Here is a 25,561-nt window from a genome sequence, read left to right as displayed (position 1 = left end):
GGTGGGCGCGGGGCGCGGGGCCCGCGTCACGCCGAGCAGCGGGCAGGGCGCGCGGCGCCCTCCATCCACGCCCGGCCGGGGCGCGGGGCGGCGGCGATCGCGATCGCGGGGGCCGCGGGCCGAGGCGCACCAACCCGCGCACTAGCCCGGGTGGCCCGCAGGCCGGGGTGCGGCGGGGCGGCGGCGGCGGCGCGGAGCCGGTGGGCGCAGCCGCGCGCCAGGCCGGCGGTCGGGGTTTGGGGGCGCCTACTGCCGGGAGTGCCGAGTCTCGGACCGCGCGCTCGAGTTTCCGAGGGACATTGGAAAGCGCCGCTGTCTGTCACGCGGCATCTGCATATTCGGGCGCCGCCCCCCGGTCCCGCTCCGCCCGCGCCCGCCGCGGGGCCGTGGCCGGGGCGGGGCGCAGCCGGCGGCGGGGCGGGGCGGGGCGCGGCGAGGGCGGGGCTGAGGGGCGGCGCGGCGCGGGGAGCGAGAGGGGCGCGGGCCGGGCCGGGGGCCACACGCTGGCTTTTGTGGCGCCTTCGCTGGCGCGCGCCACGGGCCTGCGGTGCCAAAGCCTGGCCCGGCCGTGCGGCGCGGCGCGGCACGGCGCGCACCCCGGGTCGTCCTCTCGCAACTCCAGCCCAGCCCCGCGCCGGGGCCTCCCCGGGCCACTCGGGGACTAGAGCCCGTCTCAGTCTCTGTCTCTCTCTCTCTCTCTCTGTCTCTCTCTCTCTCTCTCTGTCTCTCTCTCTCTCTCTCTTTCTCTCTCCCTCCCCTCAGTTCGACCTGCTCCTGAGGCTGAGGACACCCGGACACCCGCGACCCGAGTCCTCCTGGGGGTGGCGTGCGCGGTTCGTGGGCACCGTCCTTTCTCCGCTCCACTGCACCGCGCACCCCTTCCCAGCGGCATCCCGCGGGACCAGGACCCTCACGCGTGCCCCTTCCCTTGACTCGGGCCGCCCTGACTCGGGTCCCCGCGCATACGAAACGGCCAGCAGGGCTCTCCGTTCGATTTGATTTGGCTTTCCTAAGTGACTCGTCCGTCTCGGACTGGTGCCTTGGAACCCCGGGGCGAGCGCAGGTCGCCGGACAGCCCGGCTCGCGCGGGCGCAGCAGCTGGTGCCACTCACTCGGGAAGGGACCGAAAGGCGACAGACAGGTCGGCGGCAAGGTGGTCAGGTAACGGGGCTGCTGACTCTGAGGAGAGGGAGACAGACGCTTCAAGGGTCCTGGACCCTCATCGCCTGGGACCCTCGTCCCCAGCCTCCCGAGGGTGGAAGGGGCCCCTGTCCACCTGGGGTGTCACTGGGCGCCACCGACGGGGGCGCTCACGGACTCCGCTGGACGCGGAATGATCCGCTTGGCTGCCAACAGGTGCCTCACCTAGGCGCCCTGTGATGGTTCACTGGCCCTGGGGCGGCATTTGTGGGGCTGAATCCCCTTCCAGTGATATCTCCTGCAGTGCGTGCAGGAAGACTTCCGAGTGGGAAGTGCAAATCACGGGGCTGGACAAACCAGGCCCTGGGTCTGTCTCCCCTGGAATCCAGCCTTGGACCTCTCTATGCTCCAGAATTCCCAGCCAGCACCACCGCTCCCAGACTACAGACAGGCCAAGTTCACTCAGGTCCACAATCCATCTGCGACGTCTCACACTTAGCCTCAGCCCACGTTCTGGTCCTCTGGGCACCAGCCCCTTCCCCAGACAAGCTAGCCTGGTCCTATGGTCTTTTAAATCAATTACCGTCAGACTGGAGGAGGAGGGAGGGGTGGCTAGGCAGACCAGAGCAGACACTTCTGGCAGCTGTGGCTTTGGGGGTCTTCCTGGGAGGAGGCATGAGGGAGACCTGGGGGGCCCTCATCTGGGCTGACACAAGGCCAAGAGGGTAGCCGGCTGCAGCCTCTTTGCCACCACCAAATGGTTTGCTTAAGCAGGAAAACCTCATGTCTTCCACATCTCTCCCAAGATGGGCTCTATGATTTCCATTTCTGAAGGCCAGTTCTGTATGTGTGTATGTGTGTGTGTGGGGCAGTTTCATTTACTTTGGGGGATCACGTCTCCTCACCACCCTCTCCTTCTATGTCAAGGCGAGGAAACAGTGAGTTCCTGAACCCCACCCCCAGTCTGGAGAGAGGGCAGGGGCAGCGGCTGACATTCTTGATTCTGACATCAATTAAGTGTCTAACCAGACCAGGGCACGTGGCATCAGGTCCCAGCGAGGCCTCGCTGCCCGCCTGTGGGGCCCACCTTGGAGCCGAGCTACTGGCTTTGGGTTGGGCCCTGCCCTGGGTGTTCCTCAGCAATTAGGCTGCTCCGCTGAAATCTAAATTTTCCAGACTGTTGCTGCTCCTAATAAAAGCCGTCTTCCTTGCGCTATTAAACAGTGGAGTCAAAGCACACGCCGTTTTTATTGGTAGTGACTGTAGCAGATGAAAATGCGTGCATGCAGACACGCAAACTCACACCGGGCATGGTGAGTGGGAAGATAAACTATAGAAACTACCTCTGGCTTTAAAGCTCTCAGGGTGTTTTGGTTTTTGTTTGTTTGCCCTTCCTTTTCTCAGATGAAAGTAGGTTTTCTAGAAAATCAATGAGAGAGAGAGAGAGAGAGAGAGAGAGAGAGAGAGAGAGAGAGAGAGAGAGAGAGAGAGAGAGAGAGAGAGAGAGAGAGAGAGAGAAGAGTACTCTCCCACTGTTCTGCGGGTGGCCACATCTACGCTTTGCCTTTGCTGAATGGCTGAGCTGGAGAGGTTGCAGCCGAGCCGAGCTGGGGCGAGGAGCCTAGGATCTGGGGTCTGACTGGCCGCTTCTCTGCAGGGGCTGGGAGGAAGCAAGTGAGAGCGCCGCAGGGTCTCCGAGCGCAGCTACCCGCGGAGGGCGGCCGCAGCTCCCAAGGATCCCCCCTGCTCTTCCCTTCCACACCCAAGATCCCATAAATAAACTGGAGTCCCAGGGTCACATTCTGGGCTACCGTTAGTTCCTTTCCTTGTTCCAGCAGTGAGCGATGCGCATAGAAACGGGCGGTGCAGACTCCAAGTTTGCTCAACTCGGGGCTCTGCGAGACCACGCGCCCATACGTGGCTGAGGGCCGCAGGCTGGCGTGTGCGTCGGTGCCACGGAGCCAGCGGCGGCGGCGGACGGGCAGGGGCACACTCCAGCTCTGGCGAGTCCGCGCCGCATCTGCGGCTTTCGTGCCACCGCCACCAGGCGAAGAAGCCGCGCGGCCCGAGTCGAGCGCGGGCGGCGAGGGGGCGCTGTGGGCCGCGCCTGCCGGCCTGGTCCCAGCGCCCCGACCCTCCGCTCCGCGCCGTCTCATTCCCTCCCCACGCCGCTGGGACCAGGGGAGGAAGGAAAAGAACCAGAGGGGTCAACCCTGCGGCGCCCTCACTTGCTGGAGCGCTGCCAACCGCTCTCCTATACTTTTGGGTAGGAAAAGTGGTGGCAGCCCGGAGCTCTCGGTTCATTGTTGTTATTCCTGGGTCAACCAGGGTTAAACAGACACACTTTGCTGTGTTCTGGGTTAGGGGGGGCACATTTAAAGAGCAGAGAGTTTCAGTGGAACAAACCCATTGCTCTTAAATCCTCACCAGCTATCCTCCTAAGAACGCAGAACTTGGGGGGAGGGATCTCAGAAAGAACTAAAGAAATAAGGAGGTGAAAGGAGGAACCCGTGGCCGCAATTAATTCCCTTTCTCTCTGTTTTATTTTTTTTTTAAACTCACCTTTTTATAAATTAGACCAAACTGAAATCAGAACGAAATGTACTAATCTTTCCCGGTGGAATACAGCGCCTTGCGCCTTCCACAACCCCATTCCCTTCTGTTTGGGTTTCAGGTCAGACACCCCAAGTTCGTGAGCTCCTTTCCATGCCGGTGTTCTCCCAGGAGCCGCAGCAGGGACCCCGACGAACCCTGTCCAGGCTACGGGTGAACGGGGCTTGGAGTCTGCCTTCCCGCCTGTTTCCAAAACCAGACGGCGCAAAGAGCCGCTTCAGCGTCACGGAACTGGTGCACTCGGGGCCGTGACACCCGCGCTTGGAGGCGCCGGCGCGCCCAGAACCTGCCTGCCTCCACTTTCTGGGGCTGTCGGCGGCTCAGGGCTCTCTCCCATCCCGCGTGGGGCAGCACCAGGTCCTCCGCGAAGAACGCCCCGCCCCAGCCGCGCTTCCTGAACTTTCTGTGCCGCTCTGCGCCATTTCCCGGAGTCCAGCGGCTCCGCCTCGGCGCGCGCCCCGGTTCCAGGAGGCCTCGTCGCGCGGGGCTCCGTCCCCGGGCGTCTGCGGCCAAGGCCAATGTGATCTGGCTCCCGGATCGGGAGGACGGGACGGCCCACGGTTGGCTGGGTCAGCCCGCGCTCTTTGGAGAGAAGCAGCCCGCCTTGAGAATTCTCGCACTCTGCACAGGAAAATCTAGGGTGGCGGATACCGCGGAGCGCCTTTGGGGCCTTTCCATTCTCCCTGGGTCGCTGGGATCCCAGACCCCTTCCCAGCCCACCCCGCTGGCACCGACACACACACACAGGCGCAGGGCCACTTCCTTGAGGAGAGGCGTTCCAGCTCCAGCTGTTTCGGGCAAGTGGAAACACAGGAGAAACTGTCAGTTCGGGGCTGTATTTTTTTTTTTTATAAAGTGTTTCTGCAAGACAGTCTTCTCAAGGACTTCGCTCCTCCCTGCAGCCGCCCTGTGGTTGGAGCCCAGGTGAGGATCCTCCGCTTCGTCCATGGTGGCCAGAGTGTGCGTTCCCCGCCCCAGCCCACCTAGCGCCACTCCAGGCCGCTTGCTAGTCACGGGCCAGGCCTGCAGTCTCTCCTGTCCACTCTTACTGAGGCATCAGCAAGTGCAAACCTCACTCTTAACTTCCAGGAGGGCGCGTGGTCCTGGGAGAGGAGAGCACTCGCCCGGATTGGGGGTACTGTGAGCGGGAAACCCTTTCCTTCCGAGAGAAGCAAAAAGATAAGATGCCAGAAGCTGGAAAAGCGGCACTTTGGAGAGCTGAACAGTAAATTGGAACTAGCATGCTGGTCCTGGGCTGGAAGGGTGGTGGAGGGCCTCTCAGAGCCTGGAGGTGGGGGTGAAACTCAGCCGGTAAATGGGGAGGGGCAGAATGGGGCTGACATGCAGAGATACAAAGGGCCAGGGAGTTTCCCCAGTCAGATGCCCCTCACTGTGGCAGAGAAATGGGGCCTCTGGTGGAAAGTACAGCGGTAGGGATGAAGTCTTGTCCTTATTCTCCTCTATCCTTATGGGCAAATACCAGGAGCTATGCGTCTCAGGAAAGTACAGAACTCAGGACACTTGCTTCTGAAGGCACCATCCTGGTTGCCTTACAGACAGACCTAGGCACACAGTGCCTCAGCTCTGCTGGATCAATCCTCTAGGATTCCCAGCAGGCCACACAGTATGGAACTTAGTTTTCCAGAAGCTTCTGCAGCAAGCAGAAGTCCCTGGAGGCTGAAGCCCTGACCCTGCACAATGCCTACGGACTCAGTAGCGAGTGCTAAAGGTAGATGTAGGCCCACGAGGCCCTTCCCGGTTGCTGCTGGGGAGACAAAAAATGTCCTTAGCTAAACCCCTTTGTCTCCCCAACACTGAGGAGGCTGAGTCTTGGAGTGCAGCTACTTCCTGGAGCCACCCTTCCTGTGCAGACACCCCTTAGCCCTGGATGTCACCTCTGCTTCCAGTGGGATTGGGGTCCTCCTACAGGCCCCTGTACCCATTCCCCCACCCTGCAGGCAGCTCTTGTGCTGGTCCTGGTCACCTAGATACCAGAGAGAGCATTAAAGGCCCATCAGGGAGGCCAGAGGAGCTGGGAGGAGGAGAGCCAGGCCCGCTCCCCTCCCTGTGGGCCCTCATTCAGCCCCTGGGGCAGGGGAGGACCTTCCTAGAACCATCTGATCAGACTTCAGTACTTGGGTGCTGCCTAGGCCTGTGGCTGCTGGTCTGAGCACCTCTAACTTGGACACTAGACACATTGCTGCCCCTCTGCTTACCCCCTCTGTGAGCTGAAGGGGCCCTACTTCCTTCAGAGGGTCTCATATGCCTCTGCCCACACCCTATTCCATCCACTGGAAAAAAGACTCTGCTCTCTTCATACTTTTGAAGCTGCCTCAGGTTTGAGGTGAACTGTGCTCTCTTGCCTCCCCAGAATATCATGGATATTCTGGCCTAGCCAAGGGGGCCCTGATTCTAGTAAGGCCTCTCCACAGCATTGCTGATTCTTTCTCCAGGTCTGGTGCCAGATGCTGAGTCTCAGGCCTCAGTAGTTCTGCACTGAAATAACTCAGAGTTTTCACAATAAACCCCTGAGCTGGCAGCCATGCAGGTGAGCAGACAGAAGGTGCTCTTTCTTCTCAGAGCTCTGAACAGTGCTCACTCAGCACCCAAACTAGGGACTGAGGAATGAAGGAGTGGTGCCTGCTGACATCCGGGAACCATGGAACTGGAACCAGGCAAACTGTGTCTGGACTGTCCTGTGAACAACCAGAATGGTGGAGAGTCTCCATGTTCAGAGCAGGAATTCAGTTGCTGGGACCTAATTGTAAAAGTCTTTTATAAGACACAGTGGGATAGAACATTCCACAGCTGAGGAGGGGGAGGAGAGAGGAGAGAGAAGAGGAGGGAGAGGAGAAAGTGTGGGAGAGAAATGGGAGGGGATGGGAAGAGAAGATCTGAAAGAGTAGAGGAGGGAGAGAAGGGAGAAGTGGTGGGAGAGGAGTGAGAGTAGAGAGGATGAAGGAGGGAGGAAAGAGAGCGGAGAGAACTAGGGGTTGAGGCCAGAGGCCCCTGTGTGGGTCTAGTATGTGCACATGTGTGTTGACTCATGTGTGTGTGTCTGTGGATAGGGAAGTTCTGACAATGCTATGGTGTATGTGTGTGCATATACATATACACGTGTATACATATGTGTGTACACATGTATGCATGTATATGGGTGTGTGTGTGCATGCGGTGAAGATTCAATCAACTTTTCTTTGTTTCTATTCAAAAGTCTTTACTGGAGCAAGTTGGTGGATGCTGTAGGTTTCAGGGCTCCCTCCTGGAAATAAGTTCTGTGTCCACTGGAGAAATTCCAGTTTGGGTTCCTTCTGCCCTCCACCCCGTGGTAGACATGCCCATTTTCTGCCCTTCCCACACAGTCCACTCTTTCCCTAACTCACGTATCCCTTTCCCTACTGTTACCCCAGCTTGTTCTCAGCATCTAAGAGTTGATTTGTTCGCTGTCTAGACTCTGCACATGCCTCATGCTAGGGGATCCCCTGCTGTCCATGTCTCCCCATTGGCTTCTTTCACTGCACGTCACCCTCTCAAGTTGTTGCAGGATTGCGTCGCCTTTTCCAAGAATGGATACATTGAGATATCACTTAAAGAGCATCAAACGTCCAAGGAGGTGTCCAAGCCACAGGTTTGATAATGTTTACAGGACTGTGCAAGCATGCTCCAATTTGACTTTGGGACATGCTCACACCCTCCCCTGAAACCCTGGAACAGTTTGTAGGATCTAAATAAATGGTCTTTGATCCCCCTGACCCCAGAATTTTTTATTAGCAATAGCCAAGAAGTAGGTCAAGCTCAGATGTCCACTCACTGGAGAATGTGAGCCTCGGGGTCACTGGACACATTGCAGCTCTGTGGGGCTTGGGAACAGATTTAAAGGTCCTGCAGCTCTGCAGAAATATTATGTGTGTGTATGTTTGTGTGTGTTTGTGTGTGTGTGGGGACTGGCATGCATGTCTCTCCTCCACTCTGGGATGGAAGGAAGCAAATACAGAAGACTAAGGGGCAAAAGGAATGAGTGAGGGGGAAGAGAGGAAAGATAGAATGGGGGAAGGACAGATGGAATGGGGGAGGAATGATAGAAGAGGAAGACAAAGGAGGGAGAAGAGACATGCAGGAGGGAGGAAGAATTTTTTTCAAGGCCTGCAGCATTTCCAAAATTCTGCCGATCTGCATCTCCAGAAAATTGTGCATGTGCATATGTTATTTTCCCCTGAGTAATGAGAGTCCCCAGGAGCGTTGAAGTGGGTGCAGTCGCCTGCATGTTAATAGAGAAATACTGGGTCAGCTAACTGAAGTCTAGGTGGGCTCCTTGGAAGGTGCTCTCCCGTTGGGTGTTCTGGGATGGGGTTTTAGTGCTCCATCTGAGATTTCAGGGTAATAATCCCATCACTTTTTTTTTTTTTCTGATGGACCACACTCAGCAGCACTCAGGAATTCCTCCTGGCTTTGCACTCAGAAATTACTCCTGGCAGGCTTGGGAGACCATATGGGATGCCAGGGATTGAATCTGGTTGTGTGCAAGGTAAATGCCCTAAAGACCATGTTATCTCTCCAGCCCCTTCAGTTTCTTTGACCTAATCTGCTGGTGTTGAGTGACAGCCTCCCCCATGGCCATGGGGACATGGTGGGCACAGCCCACATTCACATGTGGAGTGGCAACCTCAGCTCTAATAGATCTGGATATTGTCCCTTCCCCACTGTGCTCTTGGGGGGCTCCTGAACATTCTCCCCTGAGTTTCACTACTCCCGTTTGTCACTTCTGGGCCATTTCTGGTTGTCAGCACTCCACCTGCTCCTTCAGCCAGACTTGCCTGCTTTCCTGGCACCAGGCAGAGCTGTGGTCGACAGATGAGCCCTTCACTGAGTCCCAGAATGTGGCTCTAGAATTGGTGAAGTTGGGGAAAGCATCCAGAAACTACAGGGCAGAGACCTCAGATGGTTTGTGCTGAATCGCCATAGCCTGGGGATCTTTCCCATCTTCCTCTTGCCCCTGTGAGCAGTTTCCAGAGCAAGATGCCTCCTTGCCCAGGTGCATCTCTGGATAGGTCTTGGATTCCTGAGCACTGCTCTCAGGTTCTTGATCACTGCTTTCTGTTGCACACACCACTGACAGCTCCACACCCATCTTGGCCTGTCCCCTAGAGAGCCCCTAATGGCCTTGAGCTTCTGCATAGACAGCGTGCTTGCTCACCACGTGTAGGGACCGCCCCACTCCCCCGAGTGGTGCCTGAACTGTGTGTACAGCTCATCTGGTCATGGCACAAGAACCTTCCTGAGGGCTGGAGTCAGAGCACAGCAGGTAGGGCACTTACCTTGCACACAGCCAACCCAGGTGCGACCCTCAATTCCCATAGGATCTCCTGGAGAGATCTCTGAGCTCAGAGCCAGGAGGAACCCCTGAGCACTCCAAAAACACATAAAATACCAGACTTACCATCTCTGGTGATATGTGACCAGAAGGAGGGGATACTTCAAGTACTGCTGATTCAGGGACCTTTGGAGACAGGCCCTAAGGACTGAGAATGTGGACCTCTGACAGGATGGGGTCCCCTGGGTTCCTGTTTCAGGAAGGGGGGTCACCTGGCAGCCGAGTTGCCACTGCCTCTATTGCCTGGCCCTGCCTGAGTTTGGGGGCAGTGTAGTGGAAGAGCAGTGTGGAGGGAGAGAGGGAGACAGATACCACAGGTTAAGGGGTCTGGGGGTTCCCCTGCCAGGGGCAAAGGCACTAGGGAAGACCTTGGCAAGGCCAGAGCATCTCAGTTCCTGTACCAGGCACAGCTTTGGGAAACACGGCCCTTTCCTTCACTATGAAGATCCTGAGAGAAACTCAAACAGCAGCTCTGAGACCCCAACCTCTGCCAACTCCTGGAAAGGCTTCCCTCCACTCTGCCCAGAGATGCTGCTTCTGTGGGTGCTCGAGCAGGTCACCCTCCCCTCAGCCCCATGGCAGCCTCATCTATGCTTGTCTTCATAGTGATTTGCCCAAAAGGTGGCTGGTCTGTCCATCTGAGGTGCCCGGTGGTGCTTGCTCAGAGCTGATTTTTAGCTGTAGCATCATTGGCCCTCTAATGTATCCTATCCCCCAGAATGGGGTATCCATGCTGAGATCTTGGGGTCTGATACTGGGGCCTTCTGTGCTCTATATATGCAGTGCTTCTGGGAAGAAGGGGTGTTGGGGGCTCAATTCCAGTACCCCACATATGCCAGCCTTGAAATCCACCATGTCATCCACCCTCCGTGGGGCTGATTCTGGAGGTTTTGACTCTGAAAAAATCAGGGTGATGATATTTACACAGATTCTGATTCAAGTCCACAATTGTTTATATCTGAAATAGCACACATGTTTCTAATTCATAGCAAAAGTTAATTTGTGTGTGTCCCCAGAAAGGCAAATACTCATTTTCTTTATCAGAACTCAATATTGACATTGCTTCAATGGAGGAATTCATCAGGTGCAGTTTCTTTCTTTCTTTCTTTCTTTCTTTCTTTCTTTCTTTCTTTCTTTCTTTCTTTCTTTCTTTCTTTCTTTCTTTCTTTCTTTCTTTCTTTCTTTCTTTCTTTCTTTCTTTCTTTCTTTTTTTTTTTCTTTTTTTTTTTTTTTTTTTTTTTTTTTTGGTTTTTGGGCCACACCCGGTAACGCTCAGGGGTTACTCCTGGCTATGCGCTCAGAAGTCGCTCCTGGCTTGGGGGACCATATGGGACGCCGGGGGATCGAACCGCGGTCCGTCTCCTAGGCTAGCGCAGGTAAGGCAGGCACCTTACCTCCAGCGCCACCGCGCCCGGCCCCTCTTTCTTTCTTTCTTTCTTTCTTTCTTTCTTTGTTCTTTCTTCTTCTTTCTTTCTTTCTTTCTTTCTTTCTTTCTTTCTTTTCTTTCTTTCTTTCTTCCTTTCTTTCTTTCTTCTTTCTTTCTTTCTTCTTTCTTTCTTTCTTTCTTTCTTTCTTTCTTTCTTTCTTTCCTTCCTTCCTTCCTTCCTTCCTTCCTTCCTTCCTTCCTTCCTCCCTCCCTCCCTCCCTCCCTCCCTCCCTCCCTCCCTCCCTCCCCCCTCCCTCCCTCCCTCCCTCCCTCCCTCCCTTCCCTTCCTTCCTTCCTTCCTTCCTTCCTTCCTTCCTTCCTTCCTTCCTTTCCTTCCTTTCCTTCCTTTCCTTCCTTCCTTCCTTCCTTCCTTCCTTCCTTCCTTCCTTCCTTCCTTCCTTCCTTCCTTCCTTCTTTCTTCTTTCTTTCTTTCTTTCTTTCTTTCTTTCTTTCTTTCTTTCTTTCTTTCTTTCTTTCTTTCTTTCTTTCTTTCTTTCTTTCTTTCTTTCTTTCTTTCTTTCTTTCTTTCTTTTCTCTCTCTCTCTCTCTCTCTTTCTTTCTTTCTTTCTTTCTTTCTTTCTTTCTTTCTTTCTTTCTTCTTTCTTCCTTCCTTCCTTCCTTCCTTCCTTCCTTCCTTTCTTTCTTTCTCTCTCTCTCTCTCTCTCTCTCTCTCTTTCTTTCTTTCTTTCTTTCTTTCTTTCTTTCTTTCTTTCTTTCTTTCTTTCTTTCTTTCTTTCTTTCTTTCTTTCTTTCCTTCCTTCCTTCCTTCCTTCCTTCCTTCTCTTTCTTTCTTTCTTTCTTTCTTTCTTTCTTTCTTTCTTTCTTTCTTTCTTTCTTTCTTTCTTTCTTTCTTTCTTTCTTTCTTTCTTTCTTTCTTTCTTTCTTTCTTTCTTTCTTTCTTTCTTTCTTTCTTTCTTTCTTTCTTTCTTTCTTTCTTTCTTTCTTTCTTTCTTTCTTTCTTTCTTTCTTTCTTTCTTTCTTTCTTTCTTTCTTTCTTTCTTTCTTTCTTTCTTTCTTTCTTTCTTTCTTTCTTTCTTTCTCCTTTTTCCTCCCTCTCTCCCTTCCTTCCATCCATCCTCCCTTCCTCCCCCTCCCTCCCTCCTTCCCCCTCCCTCCCTCCTCCCTTCCTTCCCCTCCCTTCCTTCCCCTCCCTCTCTCTCCCTGCGTCCCTCCCTTCCTTCCTCCCTCTCTCCCTTCCTTCCTTCCTTCCTTCCTTCCTTCCTTCCTTCCTCCCTCCCTCCCTGTCTCCCCCCTCCCTCCCTCCTTCTCCCCTCCCTCCCTCCCTCCCTCTTCCCTCCTTCCCTCCTTCCTTCCCTCCTTCCCTCCTTCCCTCCTTCCCTCCTTCCCTCCTTCCCTCCTTCCCTCCTTCCTTCCTTCCTTCCTTCCTTCCTTCTCCTTCCTTCCTTCCTTCCTTCCTTCCTTCCTTCCTTCCTTCCTTCCTTCCTTCCTTCCTTCCTTCCTTCCTTCCTTCCTTCCTTCCTTCCTTCCTTCCTTCCTTCCTTCCTTCCTTCCTTCCTTCCTTCCTTCCTTCCTTCCTGTGGAGCAACCAGGGCTTGCTCCTTGTTCTGCATTTAGTGATCACTCCTGACAGGACTTGGAGGATCATATGGAGTGCCAGAGGTTGAACCAGGTTGGGCCCATGCAAGGGAAGCAACCTTCCTGCTGCACTAACCCTTTGGCCTACATCACACTTTTCTCAAGGAAAGGAGTAACTCCTTGCAAATACTTTTTGTATAGAAATATGCCATGCACAAGGCACCCACATGCCACATGCTCCATGTGTCCCATCCCCTGGAACACAGATGACAGGTCGCTGTGTCTGTTCTTCTCCCTCTCGTTGGCTCCTCTAGCCCTGCACCCTCCAGTGTCATCTACGCAGCAAGTGTGGATTTCCTCTTTTTAAGGCTTCATAGTATTCCATGGGCATGTAGGTAGATTCTGGCCTCTTCACCTGCTCTTCTGTATGCCCAAATGACCGAATTCCTGGGTTTGTCTGGCATGCATGTTGTTTGCAAACGTGTCCAGGGTCTGTTCTGCCTTTTTGAGCTCAGAAGGCCCATGTGTGGGCCCGAGTGATAGCACAGCAGTAAAGTGTTTACCTTGCACGTGGCCCATATTTTGTACGGGTTCAATCCCCGGCATTCCCTGAGCCTGCCAGGAGCAGTGCCAGGAGTAACCCCTGAGAGCTGCCGGGTATGGTCCAAAAACAAACAAACAAAGATAAAAGAAGGTTCCTGTATCCAAGGCATCACAGTGGCAGGAGGATCCCTTGCCCCCAATACCCACCTGAGCTCTTGCCTGTGAGGGAGAACAGGGAAGACACCTGAGCTCTCATCTATCTGGGGAGCAGGAGCTACACTCACGTTTGCTCTAGGTGAGGCTCCAACACCAGCCTGGAAGAGCAGTGGAAGGACCTCACTGGTAGGGTTCAGGTGACCCTTCCACCATACCAGCCAGGAACGATGGGCACTGGGGGCCAGAGGACCTCCTAGTCTGTCCCTGCTTCCAGGTGAGAGCACAGGTGTGTATGTACCCCATTAGGTGCTATTACAAGCCACCCCAATAAGCTTACTGCAGGCCTGATAGTCTCTGAGAAGCCATGTGCAGAGCTGTGGGCTCTATAAACAGTGCTCATCAGAGTGTGGTTCCAGCACACAGGTCTCCCGAGGCCTCAACATTGTGCACATTCTGACCTGGGCTTGGGGCTGCACAGAGCACTAAGGATGGTGATCGGTGCATCCATAGCACCCCTCAGAGATGCTCCGTCTCTGGCCTCAGCCCCAAGTACCCAGCAGGGCTGAGCTCAGTGTCAAGACCTTTCCCATTTCTCACGGGCCGTGCCTGATGGAAGCACAGTGGCATCCCCAGGGCCTTGTTCTTGTGCATCTGATTCTCTACTTACATGTGGCTTATGTGTGGCTGCTTGTTCTTTGTGCATATATGTATGCCTGCATGTCTCCTCCAATGTCCACACCTAATTCCAGGTAAGAAACTTCTCCCATGAGCCTCACTGGGTTCAGTCCATGTTGGTCCTGGTGCTCTGCTCTTGCTTGGTTTGCTTTGGGCTGGTGTCCAGCCCTCTGCCCCACTCAGTGATGTGCTTGCAGCATGGCTGTATTCTTTATTTAAGCACTATAATTACAAGCATGATTATATTTGGGTTTCAATCATAAACAGAACACTCCCTTTACCAGTGCAACATTCTCACCACCAATGCCCACCTCATTCCCCCTCACTCCTGCCTATATTAGAGACAGACATTCTAATTCTCTCACTCACTACCATTGTCATGATAGTTGTTAGTGCAGTTATTTCCCTACCAGCATTCACCACACTTTGTAGTGAGCTTCATATTGAGAGCCGGTCCTTCCAGCTCTTAACTATTGTCTCTGAGATTATTACAATAATGTATTTAATTTTTTAAAAACCCATAGATGAATGACACTATTTTGTGTCTATCTCCATCTGACTTATTTCATGCAGCATAATAGATTCCATGTACATTCATGTATATGAAAATTTCATGACTTTATCCCTCCTAAGGGCTACATAATTTTCCATTGTGTATATGTACCACAGTTTCTTTAGCCATTCATCTGTTGAAGGGCATCGTGGTTGTTTCCAGAGTCTGGTTACTGTAAATAGGACTGCAATGAATATAGGTGCAAGGAAGAGATTTTTGAATTGTTCTTTTGTGTTCCTAGGGTATATCCCTAGGAGTGGTATAGCTGGATCATATGGGAACTCAATTTCCAGTTTTTTGAGGAATCTCCATATTGTTTTCCATAAAGGCTGGACTAGACAGCATTCCCCCAACAGTGAATGAGAGTTCCTTTCTCTCTACATCCCTGCCAGCACTGTTTGTTCTCATTCTTTGTGATGTGCGCCAATCTCTGTGGTGTGAAATGGTACCTCATAGTTGTTTTGATTTGCCTCTCCCTGATAATTAGTGATGTGGAGCCTTTTATCATAAGTCTTTTGGCCATTTGTATTTCTTCTTTGACAAAGTGTCTGTTTTTTTCCCCATTTTTTTTTTTATGGAGTTAGATGTTTTTTTCTTTTTCAGTTCTGTCAGTGCCTGGTATATTTTGGATATAAGCCCCTTAACTGATGGATATTGAGTGAATAGTTTCTCCCATTCAGTGAGTGACTGGGCCATATTTTATCTATGAATTATCCTGCCAGCTCTGCCAAGAAGCCAACAACCCATTGCATCCGGTGCCTGTTCTAGGCCCCAGTCCCTCCACAGGCCAGCATCACACTGTCCCTTCCTTCCCTCACGGCATGATTTGGAGTAAGTATATTGCGTTGCTATGTCATTATTTCTTGTCAAAGGACTTTGGAGATTTGAGTTTCTTCATTTGAGTCAGCTCCAAGCTCTTGGCTAGCGAGATCAAAGTGGTTGGCCTGGGCAGATCCTGGGCTGTACAGAATTTTTCTCCTGAAAGAATCTTGGCTCTTTCAGGCCACTCCTACTGTAAGTTGTGCCTTTTCTTTACATCTCTATTTTCCAGGAATGTCTATAGCTTTTCAGTGCAGATGCCTGGACCCTGTCATGGGATCGCAGCTGTGAGAGCTTGTTTGCAGCACTGCGATCTGCTGTATGGACCATGCAGGTGGTGCCTGAGGATGCCACTGGCTAGTTCCATTAACTTTTCTGTCCATTGCAGTGATTTTCTGTGGGTGACTCTGGCCTGTGTGAGCAGTTTCTCTCTCACCTGTTGCCTTCATCTGTTCATTTGCCCAGTCCTCGCTGCCCATGTGGCAGAGGAGAGAGAGAGGAGGCTGTGGAACAAGGGTGTAGAAAGCTCGCAGGGCCTGCCTCAGTCAGACTGCCTGGGTGGGAGTTCTCTGGGAAGGGAAGACGCCTCTTCAGAACAGAATTTCTGCCTATGAAGATAAAGGCACGTGTGAGCGTGTGAGCATGTATGTGTGAGTAAGAGTATGTGATTGTGTTAGTGTGTACGTGTGTATATGTGTGACTGTGTATATGTAAGAATAAGCAATTCTGTGTGTATGTGTTAGATTACACTCCGCTTTTACCCAAAACAAAGGCAATTCCCAACTTCCTCTTTCTTTTCACCCAGCTCTTTGACATGTAAAATTTTATCTAGACTTGATAAAATTAACTTGATTAGCTTGGTATATACTTTTGTCTCTCACTGGACCCTGCCCCTCCCGGTTGGATTTGATCTGGTCAGTCAAGAAAGGTTTCAGTTTGAGAGACCCAGAGAATCCATGAGGTGAGAAGTCTCCTGACTCAATTTTCTCCCTATGACTGGCTGGGTTTATTAATTCTTCCTGGCTACCCTACTTCAGACCCGCTCACCCAGGGTTGGAAATATAGCATGTGGATTTATTTTACATGTGAGTCTATGAGTATGTGTGAGGATGTGTGTATTGAGGGGGTGTATATGATTGTGTATGCATGTGATTCCATGTGTATGAGTGTATGCAAGTATTTCTGAGTGTGCTTCTAAGTATATATTCCCCATACCCCTAAGATGACACGTGATACTCTGCAGTGGTCAAAGAGCACGTACTGACCCAGCCTCTCCCCATTGTCTGCTACATGCTGAGCCGGAGCTCTGTGACCACAGAACAGGACCCTGGGCATTCGAAACTGGGCCCCACTCTGCAGCCCCACAGAAAGGGGGCTCAGGAGGGTGTTTGAGGCAGACTCCACTAGGAAAACCCGAGTATCCATCACCTCACAGAACATGGGAGCAACGTGGAAGATCATGGCGGTGACATCTGTGGAAATGTCTGCATCCTGCATGGGGACATTTTCTGACCCCAAAAAGGCCTCACGCATTGGTCAGAAGTGGAGCTACAGTCAACCATGATGCCTACAGGTCTTTCTGGTGAGAGCTATGGGGGCTGTGAGGCTTCTTGTGTCTCTCACAGGGCACATGGTCTGTATGAAAGCAGAACCTCTGAACAAGGTGACAACTGAGCAAGACAAAGCGTGGACGGTTTTCTGGACAACAGGTTTGCTGTGGAAAACAAAATGCTGCCCACTAGAATCTGAGTGAATCTGTGATATCATAGAGAACGTTCTACAAGATGAGCCTTACACACGCACGCGCACACACCCGAAACTCACACATGCATAAACACACGCCACAAATGCACACTCACATACATGGAGACTCACACATGTGTAAACACTCCACAATGTATACCAACACATAAAGACACATGTATACTCACATGTGCACACACACAATATACCCCATTTTTTTCTAGTTTTTTTAGGTTTTTCTCTAGGTTTTCCCAGTGGGACATGTCTTTGGACCACTGCACAAGTTTTCTGGACTTTTCTAGAATACCCTTCTCTCACAGATAGGACTTAGACCTAGATACTCCTTAATTTAAGAATCGCTTTGTGGGGCCGGAGAGATAGCATGGAGGTAAGGCATTTGCCTTTCATGCAGGAGGTCATCGGTTCGAATCCCGGCGCCCCATATGGTCCCCTGTGCCTGCTAGGAGCAATTTCTGAGCCTGGAGCCAGGAATAACCCCTGAGCACTGCCGGGTGTGACCCAAAAACCACAAAAAAAAAAAAAAAAAAAAAAAAAGAATCGCTTTGAGTGTGTGGAATAAGTGACATGACACCCCCATGCCACCCTTAAAGCTTAAAGCTCCCTTCTTCCACTCCCCAAACTAAGCCCTGCACCTGCTCGGTCTCGGCTCAATGTATCATCTACAATGGCACAAACCTCTGTGCACCCCCACACTGCCCCTCCCCCATGAAGGTCTCCTTCGGGAGTGGCCTCATCAGGGGCAGGGTGTCCTCTCTGCCACCTATAATCAGAGTCCCTCTCACAACAGCCCTGTTTGGCCTTGGCTTGTGTGCACTGACCGCCTGGCAGCTGGCCTGTGCTGTGGAGGTGGAGACAGCCCATGGGTGGTCAGCACAGCAGGACCCTCATCCTGTGCCCGCAGGCCAGAAACACTGTTGTGCTGGCTCAGAGCCTGCTCCCCAGCACATGTAGCTGCTGGCCCAACCACTGAGAGCACTAGAATAGGGGTCGCAGGTCTGCCAGGAAGGGCATCCACCCCCCTGGGAGGCCAAACAGCCCATCCCTGGTGACTACCTGCCATGTCCATGCGTTATGGACCATTCAGATTCCAGTATTGACACATGGGTTAGGACTGAACTTGATGCATCAAGTATCCCCTGTGTCCACCATAGTCTCCATCTCGCTAGTAACTCATCATCCAGCCCATTCTTCCAGTCTTCTTGACAAATTATCAACAACAACAACAACAACAAAAAGATTCTTCTAGTTTAGGGCATATGTTGACAAGAGTGCGTGCAAGGCTCTGATTCTGATGTGCACGGTCCACTCACTTCTCTACCTCTGACTCTCTCCAATGTCCCCTCTAGGCCACCATTGCTCTTCACACCTTCCTGAGCCATCCTATCCTGGGCCAGGGGTTACACATGCCACATGTTTCACGTGTCCCCTCTAAGACAAATTACAGGTTGCCGAGTCAGTTCCTCTTTTTTATTTATAGCTGCATAGTATTCCATAGGCTTGTAGACCCCTAACTCTTCACCCACTCATTCGCTCTGGGGCACTGGGACTGTCCCCAGAGCCAGGCAATGAGCTCAGTGCTGCAGTGAATGTGGGTGCGTGGCTTTGTTCTTAGATAAATGTGTTTATGTCTGGGGGGGGGGCAGTGCCAAGAAATGGGTCCAAGATATCTGGATGGTTTGAAACCTGATTTCTAAGGCTTTCACATTTGCCAGACAAATAAAGCTCAGTGGAGTTTGTTACAGGAAGCCATGCCTGATGCTCCTTGTATCTTTGCTGAATGAACTTTTGTTGTTCTCAATGTCCTTTCTGCCCATGGCAGCCTTTCTTCAGAAGCTGTGATCTTGTCAAATGAATGGACTGTTTACCACCTGTGTAGTCTATGTAGTCTTAATACAGCATTACCTCATAATGCCTGCAGCGGGCTGTTCAGAAGGACAGCCATGGCATGCCCCATGCTGCCTTTGCATGGTCCATCTTTAGGGTGGGTGCTGGCCATGTGCGATGACATAGTTCCCCCTGCCTGGAGCAGTATCGTGACTCCAAGCCCTATCCACGGTGTCTGCAGGTCTGCGTTGAGGGCTTCTCCTGGGTGTCACCCAGAGAAGGTCAAAAGCCACATCTGTCACAGGCTGCAAGAGTCACGGCTCTGACTGGACCTGCCCCCGCTCCCCTCAACCCAAAGTGATTCAGTTTCTCAAGGCAAAGCCTGGATTGGGGCTACATCGTGTCCAGGTTCTGAGTTAGGTTTTACTGCACATGGCTAAAAGCCACGAGGTGTGTTGTGAATATTTCCCCTCATCAAAAATGTGACTCTTTTTTTGTTGTTGTCTTGTTTTGTTTTGGGGGCCACATCTGGCCGTGCTCAGGGGTTCCTCCTGGCTCCATGCTCAGGAATCACTCCTGATAGGCCCAGAGAACCATATGAGATTCCTGGGATTGAATCTTATGCCGTGCACAAGGCAAATACCCTCCCATTGTGCTATCACTCTGGCCCCTCTTTTATTTTATTTTTTTAAATATCCTGAAGCAGAGACCATTTTAACTTTCATTTTCACCTCCTTCCAGCCTTATTGTTTTTGCATCCTAGGAACTCTGCCTGCCTTTGCGAAAAAAAATATTTTCATTCCTTCTTTGGTCTGTTCCATGGTTTCCTACGGAGGCCCATGATCTGTTTCTAGTTTGTGTTTTAAATTGATACCCACAAGCCCTTTGAACATTTATTAACGAGACTCTCCTCATCCCGTTAATTCACCTTTCCATCTTCGCCGGAAGTCAATGGGCCACTTAAGCTCACATCTATTTGGAGGTTATTCATTCTGCCCCATTGATCCATATGTCTGTTCTAACGCAGGTGCCAAACGGGTTTTATCACCCTTACAAAAGGGGACCCCAAATCTCTCTTTTTGCCCTATCGCAGACAGCCGTGGCTTCCCAGGCTCTTGGCATTTTCATACCTGTTTAAGAAACAGCACTTCCTTTTTTCACAGAAATGGAACCCTGGGAATTCAGTTGGGGTTTTAGTTGCAGATCACAGGGAACTTGTGGACTAGTTGGGTGCATTTTGCTTGGTATTTAATGTTTCGAATTATGAATGTGCAGCATCTGACTAATATTTCTGTTTCTGAGCCTTTCCTGGTGATAGTCTATGATTCTAATGTGCAGGTTCCTACAGTAGGCTTCCGAGATCCTGAGACAAAATGCCCGAGAACATGAAGTTTCAGGTGTAAGCAGGCATGGATAACCCTGGAGTGCTCATTGCTGGCCAACTGTCCCAAACACATTTATTCTTCATTTTAGAATTGTTATCAGAGACCTTGGAATTGATTTTTGGATGATTTTATGTTGCTTTGGGGCCACACACTTCAGTGCTGGCAGAAGCCTGCAGTGCGAGGAATCAAACCCAGGGCCTTTCCTGGCGGGACATGTGCCAATCCAGGGCAATCTCCTGCCTAAGCCCGATAATCAGGCATGAGCCTGATTTTATTTCTTTCTTTGCTGCCTGGACACCTAATGCTTTCTGGGACCATTAGAGATGAAGCTGCTGTTGCCTTGTGGCCTGCCAGAGTCAGGAGTAGAGCTGGGAGGGGAGCAGAGCCCCTGGCCCCCTCTCCTCCTTTCTCTTCCTCCACCTCTTCCTCCTCCTTCTTCTTTTTCTTCTTCTTCTCCTTTCTTCTTCCTTCTCCTTTTCTATTCTTCTCCTCCTCCTTTTTCTCCTCCTCCTCTTTCTTCTTCTTCTTCTTCTTCTTCTTCTTCTTCTTCTTCTTCTTCTTCTTCTTCTTCTTCTTCTTCATCTTTCTTCTCCTTATCCTTCCTTCTCCATTTTCTATTCTTATTCTTCTTCTCTTCCTCCTCCTTTTTCTGTTCTTTCTTCTCCTCTTTCTCCTCCTCATCGTCCTTCTCCTTCTTCTTTTCTCCTCCTCCTCCTTCTTCCCCTTCTCCTTCTCCTTCTCCTTCTCCTCTTCCTTCTTCTTCTTCTTCTTCTTCTTCTTCTTCTTCTTCTTCTTCTTCTTCTTCTTCTTCTTCTTCTTCTTCTTCTTCTTCTTCTTCTTCTCTTTTTCCTCCTCCTCCTCCTCCTCCTCCTCCTCCTCCTCCAATTCCTCCTCCTCCACTTCCTCTCTCTCCTCCTCTTCTCTTCTTCTTGAGCAGGGGGAGATTTCTGCATGTGGCACTGATCTGGGGACATTGTTCTCTAGCCCTTCGTTGGGGAGGGTTTGAGTCACAGATTGGCTTCTTCAACCTCTATTGAGTTAATCATGCCTTCTCTTCCTCATTTTGTTAACATGAGTGAATTATGTGGATTCCTTTTGAATGTTAAATTAATCTGAAACTTTTAAGCCCTAGGTAGCTGGAAGGGTTTTTTTTTTGTTTGTTTATTTATTTATTTTTTGCTGGATTTAATTAACTACAATTTTCTAAAAGGACTTGCTCCCTTTTTCCACACTATATTTTGGGCATTTTCTTCTTATTTTTCCTTTTGTAAGATAAGGGCCATTACCCTAGTTTCAGCCAGAAGGGAAGGCAGACTTGTGGGGATATGTGTGGCTGGGCTCCAACTCTGATTAGGTGTGTCTCGGGGACCACCAAACTGCCTTGTATCCACTCTATTCGTCCTCCTCACTGCTGATACCCCAGGCTCAGCTCTGGGAGTTCTGGCTCAAGCAGCTTCTTTTAAAACCCCAATGACTGTGGCAGGGCGGGGGGGGGGGGGGGGGAGGTTGCTTCAAGTGCTCCACATGGCTCAGTCCCACCTCATGCTCCTCCTCCACTTCCCACCCATCTGGCAGGGAGGTTGGAGCTATTGGAGCTCAGATATTCACTTTCCCTTGTGGTCCAGCCTGTGGAGGTTTTCATGAGGGACAGAGCTACAGAGGGGGTCAGCATGATAGATGCCAGGACTCGGCAGGGCCAGGCACAGATCTGTGAGTGTATGTGCATGTATATACATGTGTGTATGTGCACACACGTGTTTTTTTCTTTTTTTTTTTTTTTTTTTTTGTTGTTTTTTTGTGTGGTTTTTGGGTCACACCCGGCAGTGCTCAGGGGCCACTCCTGGCTCCATGCTCAGAAATTACTCCCGGCAGGCACGGGGGACCATGTGGGACGCCGGGATTCGAACCGATGACCTTCTGCATGAAAGGCAAACGCCTTACCTCCATGCTATCTCTCCGGCCCCACACGTGTTTTTTTCATGTATGTATAAACATATGTGTGCTGTCACAGGCCTCTGCTCTGTGGAAAGCATGAAGCTTTTCTTCGGGGAACTGGCAACCTCAACACAGAGAGTGCAACTTTCCTCCCCTCTGGCAGAGATGTGTGTGTTCTCTGGGACCTAGATTCAAAGGGGACCGTGGGTTATCAGGTGCATCTTCTCCACCTCTTTCCAGATATAGCAGAAAGAGGAGGAGGAGGAAGAGAAGGAGGAAGGAGAGCAGCAGCAGGAGGAGCAGGAGCAGGAAGAGGAGGAGCAGGAGGAAGAAGAGGAGGAGAAAGACCAGGGAAAGATAGAGGCAGGAGGACTCAGTGGGCAGGAGGCAGTTTGTGGCTCTGGGCTAGCACCCTCAGGTTTTAGGTTCATGCTGGAGGACACTCAGTGACTCAGTGCTGTGGATCCTGGTACTACCAACTGCCTGCACCAGCTTGTGCTCTGGGCCTGATTTGGCAGAGGCAGTGCTCCTTGGGGTGGCCCTGGCACCAGCTAAAACCCAGCAAGCCCAGGACTAAACTGGCTCTGAGAACTCGGGTCAGGCCTTCCCTCATGCTCAGAATTGAAGAGCATGTGGCTGGGTTCCTGGGTGGAGCTGTGCCATGGGGGTCTGTGATTACATATAGGTCTCACAGAGCAAGGGGGGAGGGAGCAAATCGACCCTAACTTGGGGCTATGCAGGGACCCCAAGAGCTTCAGCTTGTAAGTTGGGGGTGCTGGGCTGAAAAGCGTTGGCTTTCTTGTCGCAGTTATGCAGTGTCCATGCTATGAGTGTGATTCTAGAAAATGTGGATGTGAGACATGAACTTTTCCAGGATCCAGGAGCCATGACCATCAGTGAGTGGAACTGGGTCTCCACTGTTGCCCACATCCTCTCTCTCTCTCTCTCTCTCTCTCTCTCTCTCTCTCTCTCTCTCTCTCTCTCTCTCTCTCTCTCTCTTCTCTCTCTCTCTCTCTCTCTCTCTTTCTGTCTCTGTCTCTCTATCTCTCTCTTTCTGTCTCTGTCTCTCTCCCTCTCTCTCTGGGCAGATTTATGATGGATGCCATGCGGTGTGATAGAAGGAAGCAGATATTGATTTTTAATATTTACTTGGAATCCCGCGGCAGCTGGGTGGCGTGGTGGTGGGCAGGAGAAGGGTTATAGCCACGACGTTTGATGAGATAAATGACTGGCGATGGCTTGAATGGCTGAAGGGGATACTTGGATGTTATGTCGCTTCATTTACCCTGATGACTAAATGATTATTGATTTTATATTTTTAAGCTCTTGAAACGTGCAAGTAAGTTGGTGGAGAGGCTAGCGGTGTTGGCTTTATTAATTTATTTCTGCAGGGCATAATTCACTTTGGGCCCGGCTGTGAAGGGTCTGGGTTCATGACCGGTGCTAGATAGAGTTGCAAAGAAATGGCTTATTTATATAGTCATTGCAAGTAGTCCCCAAATCAATACGGGCCGGGATTGGGTGATTAAACTTGGTCCCTTTGTGGGATTCATTCCTGCCGCTGTCACCCAAACCCGCTCGGCCACAGCGTCCCCCTTACAGGCGACAAATGGCAAGTTGGTGCAAGTTGAAATATGACTTACTTTTTTTTAAACTCATCATTTTTAAAAAATCTGTCCTATTCACTCATCTTCATCTCTGGCAGTGCAGAAGAAGGGGCTGAGGGAAAATTCAGGGGTCTCCACTGAGTGTGGATGTGGGATGGGAGAGACCCCCGGCCTGGTGCGGTGGTCTTGGTGGGATAGGACAAACACCAGGCCTGGTGAGGTGGTCTTGGCAGGTTTAAGACAACACTGAGGCTCCGTGGCCAGAAGCTGTGGGGCATGTGGGGGTCTGAGCACGGCTGGTCATGGCCCAGCATGAAGCCATGTGTCTGTCCTTCCTTCTCACACCTCTTTCAGGCTCAGCAGAATCTACACTGGAGACACACAGGCCACTCTGGCTCCCACACCAAATGCGTCCCAGCTGCTCCCACCTGCAAGCTGTCCTCAAGGTGCTTGAGAGCTAGTGCAGAATCTGGAATTGGGCTTGCTTCTTTTTGGGGCCCAGTACCTCAGAAGAAGCTGGAGGAGCCATGGCCTCAGCAAGGAGGGAAGGACATAGGAGTTTCCCTTCTGGAAGGTGCGCAGAGGCCCAGAATGACCTTACTTGTCCCCGCACCCTATTAGTCCTGCCCCAAGAGGTTCAGGCAACTCAGACACCCACATTCACATGGTAGGAGAACTTGGTCACAGGCATCATCGCCTGGGAGGAACTTCAGAACTTATGGAACATTTTTGCACCTGGAAACGGGGGGCCTGTGTGAGGACTGCACCTTGGAGGGTCAGGTATGTGGGAGGACAGAAGGGTCAGGGACACACAATGAACCTCGAGGGGCCCGCTCTGCTCACCTGTGGGACTCTCTGAGGCTGTGAATAAAGTTGATGTGTTTCCTGGGTTGTAACTAAAGGTGTAAAATACTTTGTCTCATCTTGCTCTGTGTGTATGTATAATTAACATGCAATAAATTATATGGCTCCAGCTTAAAGCTTGTTTAAATGCATAGAATTGGAAGCCCAATGAAGAAATAAAATAACTTTTGGGGCAGTATAATGTAATATGTTGATCAATTTTATAGGGGAGTGGTGAATATTTAATTAATCACCTTTGACGATTATTCACACTAGTTGGAATCAAGGTCTCTATTAAAGCCAAAGAATAGCTTCATTACAAATGACCCATAAAAGTGTCACAGGCTGGCTGGGAAGACAAGTCATTTCCTCTGCTCGAAACCATTAGATGAGATGATGGGGAGGGTGTGTGTGTGGGGGGGAGATGCCTGCAGGAAGGTGCAACAGCAGGGGTCGGGGACGGGGCTCAGTGGGTGCACTGGAGCAGAATGGGTAGAGCAAGGTGCAGTGGTGTGAAGGGGCAGATTGGGGTGTGCCCAGGTCCAGTGTGGGTCTGACCAGTGTTGCCATGTAGCTGGCTTAGTCACCCCAAGAGCTTTGAATTTGCAAAGAAGTGGGGGCTCACCCATTAACACTCTTGATTTGGGGGAGCCAGTTTTTAGGGGGGCACAGCTCTGTTGTGGCAGCTCTTCCCTGCTCCCTCATGCTCCTCCTGCATGCAGAAGCTGGGCACCCCTGGGACCCTGTGCATTCTTTGCCATAGTCAGCTCTGGGCGTCCATGCTGTGGGCTCTCTTGGCTTCTCTTGCAGCTGGGAACAATCCAGAACATTGAGTTGTATCCAGAGCTCCCACATCCTGGCCTGATTTCTTCAGAGTCAGCCTGAGAGCAGCTGAGTCGAAGATCTGGAAGCCCAGCCAGGTCCCTGGTTCCTCCCCAAGATTCCCAAGTGTGTTTAGGACTCTGTGACCTGTGAGGAAACCTTCTGGCCCTAAGGAACAGCTCCTAAGTCTGCCTGCAGCGACCTTCTCTCTGGGACAGGACCCTGTGTGGAGAGGAGCATACTGAGCATTTGGTTCCATCCTTCATCCCAACAAATTCTTGACCTGCCCAGTTTCACGAACGCTTGGTAAGAATGTCTGCAGGAAAGAGTTAAGTTTCTGAGCAAACCGGAGATCCGAGTTCCCAGTTTAGCGCCCGCTGGACCCTCCAGCCCGCCTCTCTTTATCCCAGAACCTCATTCCTGTGGAGACTCTGGCCTTGGGGCCACCCGCTGCACGCGCCCCCCGAGTTCAAGTGGCCACTCGTAAAAGCTAATGGCTATTGACCAGCGCTCCGATGTCTGCAGCGATATCCGGCCTCGGCCCGTGGC

General features: G+C 51.6%; 1 long non-coding RNA gene across 2 annotated transcripts; it reads left to right on the top strand.

The window, feature by feature from the left end:
• The first annotated feature begins 5,683 nt into the window (after positions 1-5,683).
• On the top strand, positions 5,684-24,093 carry LOC126000813 (uncharacterized). 2 transcript variants are annotated; one of them, XR_007492860.1, is made up of 4 exons: positions 5,684-6,097; positions 6,207-6,301; positions 16,458-16,541; positions 23,702-24,093. It is a non-coding gene; the product is annotated as an uncharacterized LOC126000813 (long non-coding RNA). The 2 variants fall into 2 exon arrangements; XR_007492859.1 differs by lacking the exons at positions 5,684-6,097; positions 6,207-6,301 and adding an exon at positions 9,490-9,667.
• The last annotated feature ends 1,468 nt before the right edge of the window (positions 24,094-25,561 follow it).

Source organism: Suncus etruscus, chromosome 2 (assembly GCF_024139225.1).
Source record: "Suncus etruscus isolate mSunEtr1 chromosome 2, mSunEtr1.pri.cur, whole genome shotgun sequence".
NCBI lineage: Eukaryota > Metazoa > Chordata > Mammalia > Eulipotyphla > Soricidae > Suncus > Suncus etruscus.
Note: the sequence above shows the minus strand (reverse complement) of the source record. Positions and strands in the feature narration are given on the sequence as shown.